Source organism: Nicotiana tabacum, chromosome 19 (genome assembly GCF_000715075.1).
Source record: "Nicotiana tabacum cultivar K326 chromosome 19, ASM71507v2, whole genome shotgun sequence".
Lineage (NCBI taxonomy): Eukaryota > Viridiplantae > Streptophyta > Magnoliopsida > Solanales > Solanaceae > Nicotiana > Nicotiana tabacum.
In genome coordinates, this window is record NC_134098.1 from 147,893,996 (window position 1) to 147,899,995 (window position 6,000).

General features: G+C 33.3%; 1 long non-coding RNA gene and 1 pseudogene across 1 annotated transcript; one reads left to right on the top strand and one right to left on the bottom strand.

Moving 5' to 3' along the window:
- The first annotated feature begins 799 nt into the window (after window positions 1–799).
- LOC107759234 (uncharacterized) lies at window positions 800–3,243 on the top strand. The gene is made up of 3 exons (XR_001642133.2): window positions 800–1,067; window positions 1,978–2,048; window positions 2,977–3,243. It is a non-coding gene; the product is annotated as an uncharacterized LOC107759234 (long non-coding RNA).
- A 340-nt stretch (window positions 3,244–3,583) lies between these two features.
- On the bottom strand, window positions 3,584–5,488 carry LOC142173776 (annexin D3-like; annotated as a pseudogene).
- Window positions 5,489–6,000: the final 512 nt, after the last annotated feature.

Genomic DNA, 6,000 nt, shown 5'->3' on the forward strand with positions numbered 1-6,000 from the left:
TATTATTTAAATATATCCGACATATTCTTGAAGTTCCAAAACCATACAAATTCTAAAACAATAGAAACATTGGACGTTCTTGCTTCTGTATAAAGTATTTCATTGGCCCATTCCCAGTCTCATCTTTTTTCTTCTTAATTTTTGACGCAAAACTTTCAAATACTTTTTGTATATCAGTCTGCTATATATTTTTATTTTATTTGTGTAGATTTGTATTATAATTGTATGTATACAGAGATATATACACATTCATGGTATTCTTGTAGTTGCTTTTAAAGCCGATTCTTCTAGCTGTTGTGTTTGTCAAAGGGAATCTTTTTCAATATAATTTATTTTTTTATTTGATCGATCTATCTCCGACAAAATTTCTCATATATTTCTCCCTTTGTAATATTATTTTAGTTTTTGGCGATTTATATTTAGATTTTGTTGTTTTCAGGACTCAAATAGCAAAAGATCAAAAGTACAATATGGCAAAACCTAAAAGTAACGACCCGACTGGCCGTTTTGAGTTTTAGCGTGTCGTTCGGCGGTTTGAGGTCTTGAGTAGCTTCACTCCATATTTTATGACTTATACGTGTGGTCGAAATTAAATTTCGGGAAGTTCGGAATTGATTTGAAAAGAAAATTTTAATTTCAAAAGTTTTAAGTTGGAAGAATTGATTAAGGTTTGACTTTTGAGTAAAATGACCTAAAAGCAAAATAATGTGTGTAATTCATCTAGAAAAGGACTAGGAGGAAATAAAAAATAGGGGGAGGACGTGAAAGTAAGGAAAAACGGAAAAAAGAAAAGATAAGGAGGGGCTAGTTTCTTTGGGGAAAGGGACACGAAAAAGGCACCTAAAAAAAAGAAGAGGAAGGAAACAAAAATGAAAGATACGAAAACAACAAAAAGAAAGAGAGCTTGAAATCTCACAATCACTCATCTTCCTCATATTCCTTTTGAACATAAACAATGGCTATATTCTATCCAAATTCAGCTAGATTGAAATTAATCTATCAAAGCAACGTAATGGAAATCGATTTCGTCGGTTGAGTTGATGTCGAGTGATTGAGGCTGAGATCTGGTGCGTAGTAACCTGTGCTTTGTTCGAATTCGAGGTGCAATCACATTCAAGGAAAAATAATATAATACAAACGACTTTTTCTTTTTCTACCTTGCTTCAATTTTTACTTCGTATATCATAAATTAGTGGTTTATTTGTTATGTTTCATCACGTTTTGATAATTTTATTTATTTATTTATTTTGCTTAATTTGTGCTTGTTGTGTAGAATAAAAATAATAACGATTTTTGACTTTTTCTTTATGTTTTTTTTTGGGTTTCGTAAGTGTGATATGTACTGAAATTCTTTCTCCTCTATATAATGTTCAGTTCATTTCTGTATCAGCCTTCCTATTTAGCTGCTTTGGTATTTTGCACTAATTCTTTTTTCATCACGAGTTTGATTAGTTTAATAAGATCATAAATTGGACGATAGTTTTGGTTATTAAAAAGGTGAAGATGAAACTGTTTTGGGGTTCTTCTCTTCGTCTCTGATTTCTCATTATCACTGTGTATGTGCTTTATTGGATTTTGTTTTGTTATTTTTTTTAGCTGACCTTTATTGATTCCACATAGTCTTCTGTTGGGCTTAGTTTCCAATTATTTTCCATAGTCCTCCGTCTTGGTTTTATTACAAGTTTAATACATGGTTTAAATATGAAAATTTCTTAGAAATTTGGGATTTTGGGAGAAAATATAGAATTTGGTATTTTTGGATTTTGACCACGAAATTGGATATGGAATTAAGAATAAATTATATATTTGAGTTCGTGGTGTTATGGATAAAGTTTATCTTCGAAAATTTTCGAAATTCGGGCGTGTGGGTCCGAGGGTTGACTTTATTGGCTTTTGAGCGAAGCTGAGAATCATTATAAATTATTAAATTATATGTATTGGGGTATATTTTGATTGGTTTGTACGCTGTTTGACTAGTTTTGAAGAGACGAGCATCGGGTTGAGGTGTTTGAGTGGTGTTGGAGCCAGTTATGAAATTTCGAAGCGAGGTAAGTCTCTTGTCTAATCTTGTGAGGGGGAATTTATCCCATAGGTAATTAAAGTAATAATTATTGCTAATTGTGGGGGCTACGTATGCACGAGGTGACGGGAGTCCGTACGTAGCTACTATTAATGCTAAAGTCTGGGTAGTTTAGGACACAAAGCATGAATTACTTGTGTAAATTATATTCTTTATTTAATATTATTATTTGATATATAAATTGTGAATTGTTAGAAAATATATATATTAAAAGATGAAAATATCATATGCTCAATTTTCTGTTTTAATTAATTAATTGTTAAAAGAAATTGTCCACCCTCTCGAATTGATCTTTTAATGAATATACTATCCTTCCGGAGGTACATAAGAAAATGTCCTCCTTTCTTGTGGAGTGGGCCAAACGCATCGGCAGGATAGATGCATCTACGGATCGCGCCGCACGTCCCTCGGCAGTGTACACGACACTCTGGATCGGGTCGTACGACCTCGGCATTAATCGTGCCTAATAATAATAATTACATGATACTTTGCTATTTTTAATTGGAGCTTGTGAATTTAATTAATAGATTGAGAATTGTTGCATTTGAAGAAATTTGATTGATAAATTGGAAACTATTGGAAATTGAAAGAATTAATTATCTCTGCTTGTTAAGGAAATTATGGTTATTCCTGTAAATGAGGCTAATTGATAAATTAGAAATTTATTAGAATTAAAGGAATTTAATTATTTCTGCTGGTTCAATAAAATTATCGTTAACTCTATGAATTATGTTGATAAAAATATTTCTATTTTTATGTTACTTATTATTATTGACTCTTAGTGAGTGTCAAAGTTGACCATCTCGTCTCTAACTCTTCGAGATTAGGCTTGATACTTACTGGGTACACGTTATTTTCGTACTCATGCTGCACTTACTGCATATTTTATTGTGCAGGTACATATATGTCTAGCGGCCTTGTGGGCGCAGAGGTGTGGTTAAAAATTGTGGGGATATAGATGAGCTGCATTTTGTATTATGATCCATAGCCAACAGAGTCTCCTTCAGAGTTATTATATTTTTCTATCTAATTTCTATTTTGGACAGATGCTGTATTTTATTTTTAATTCCCTAGTAAATGCTCATACACTTGTGACACCGTATTTTGGAAATGGCTGTGAATTATTTAGAAATTTAGTTGCAAAAAATATTTATCATTTACTCTATGAGTTTTATCTTTATTATTTCATTAAAGAAATTTTGATTTCAAAAATACTAAAATGGGTAATTAAGCTAAGTATGTATTGTTGGCTTGCCTGACAGCGGTGTCCGGCGCCATCACGACCTTTAATGGATTTTGGGTCGTGACAAACATGGTATCAGAGCACTAGGTTCACTTAGGTCTCACGAGTCATGAGCAAGTCTAGTAGAGTCTTGCGGATCGGTACGAAGACGTCTGTACTTATCTTCGAGAGGCTACAGGGCTGTTAGGAGCACTTCCCTTCTTGATTTCCTCATCGTGCGATTTAATTCCTTTGAGGCTTATGCCTTTGTATCTTTCCTATTAAATCTTGTGCGATGTGTCATCAGCTACTGTATATTCAAGAGTAGTATTCTTCTTTTTGAAATATTCTTCCTTAACTTTGATTATATCAATTTCAACTCTAGTTATAATTGCTCTAGTTAGAAAATCCTCATCAGTTCCTAGCCCATCTGTGGATATTTTTACAACCTGAAATGCCCAGATACGGAGGAGAAAAATGAGGGAAAGATTCTTTAGTCGCTGTCATTAGGTGATGAACAAAACCAGATATCTAGTGCACGTAAAGAGATTATGAAACAATCAAATCAAGATAAATTTGTTCCGGTAGGAGCGGGGGAGGGGATGATATTACAATAAGTTCCATGAGATAATTACTTGCACCAGGCAGCAACTCTGCTAAAAAGGGTAATAAAGATTAAGAAAAAGAAGGAAGTCCAACAAGGCAAATCTTCTATGACTATTTTTATTACCTCAGCGAAATGCTTCTCTGGGGAGTCTATGCACCAAATAACCACTTTCAAGATAGATTCTAAAAGACCTTCACCACAATTCGATATATCATGTGATGGTAAGTCGACTTAAGAAGATAAGATTAATTAAAGAGCAAGAAGTAGCAAAACGAAGTTAATGTGGTGGTTTAAAGATGACTGACCTGATATATAGAGAATTCATAGTTTTGCTCATAGCACTGAAAAGTTGCCTTAAGCTGATGAATGTTCCTGGTGTTGAGTATCAGGATGAGTTCATCACTATCTAAGTGTTTTGTTCTAGTGGCTTCACGAAGCTTAGAAGCCTCTAGATTAGAAGTACTATGGTCGACCAATTCCTTGTCATATCTGTAGGAACTGACTAGACTGACTAGAACCTGCCCAACATCGATCTAATGCAACACTTCAAAATGGTGTTTGCTAAACTTCATTTAAGAAAATTAACAGTGCAAGCTGATGAAGAAATGGGCTAAACGCCTAAACCAGATAACCTCAAAGTGATTGAGATGTACATTGGTGAGGAAACTATCTTAAACAACGGGTGCATTTCGTATGACAGAAATCATTTTTAGAAAAATATTTTCTGGTATTTGGTTGGAAAATGGAAAATGCTTTCAATCTGATGTTGAAGATTTATAATAATATTAGCAATCCGGATATTATTTTGATGAAAATTTTGAGAATTGAAGGTTGTTAGTCATGTAGTGTTGGTTAAATCATTGATATGAAATTAAGAGTTGAGATAATTGTCAAGGTTTTGGCGGAAAATATTGTGTCAACCAAACACCAGAACTGATTTATTTGCAGAAGAATATCTCCCCTCATACAAAACACGCCTAACATTTCATAATCAACAGAAATAATTAATGATGGGCTGAAAAATGTAATACTAAACAGAGAAGATGTTTTGAGGTTGTTAGTAGCAATTTCAGTGCTAATGAGATTTCAAGTTTATAAATGAGATGGTACTGTATCCAGCAACAAACAGAGATAAAAAAAATATTCCTAGAACAGTATAATTATTCATTTTCGTTTGACAGTATGTGACTGGAAACAACGAAATAATTAACCTTTTGGAGAGGAAGAGAGACATATGCTACGATATCCTCCTCAAGTGAACAGCTAAAGAGAGCACAATATGCTTGTCTCACAGCAACTAGATGATCAGGAGTTGATGCACAGACTATCTCTACTATCACTTATAGACGGGTTATTTCGTTACGTAACCATGAATTTAAGACCTCATTTGCTAGCCTCGCGTCTCTTTCAGGGGGATCATACGCCTAGAGGATCACTGCTTTCTACCATGCATCAAACATGAAATCCAGAGAAGTCAAAATTTTGAAATTAAGTAGTAACTAATACTACCATTCAAATTCAGAAATCTTATCCACATGTAAATCTTATTTACAGGTCTTTCTTCATTTCTGTTTTTCATTTTCTTAAATTGTTTTATGAAATTTAACTGAAATGTTTGACATCCTAAAATTGAAATCCGTAGTTTTTGAAGATTCTCCTATGGATATAATCATTGGCGGGCCCACGATTTTGTACAAGCGGGTTCAATCTTAGAAGTACATAACTTTAGTCGTAAAATAGTAGTTGTCAAGTGGGTTCAAATAAAATATTTATACAAAATTTATGCAACTTTAATCGTAATTTATACAAATACACAGTATTATGTTTTGACAAAGCGGGTTAAGTTAAACCCGCTTGCCACTATGTGCGTCCGCCACTAGATATAACAGTTTAGTCTTTGAATATTTGTAGGATCAAGATTCAAACTTGCAAACTTATAGCTAGTTAATCATATGCTTATATTTAGAAGTGAATTTAGCTTTCTAGGGAAATTATATGTAAGAAAAAGCTAATCCAACTGTACAAGTGATAAATCTTTCTTCAGATTCTAATCCTCTAGTTCAGGTTATCCATGAAAAGAGACCAAAATCT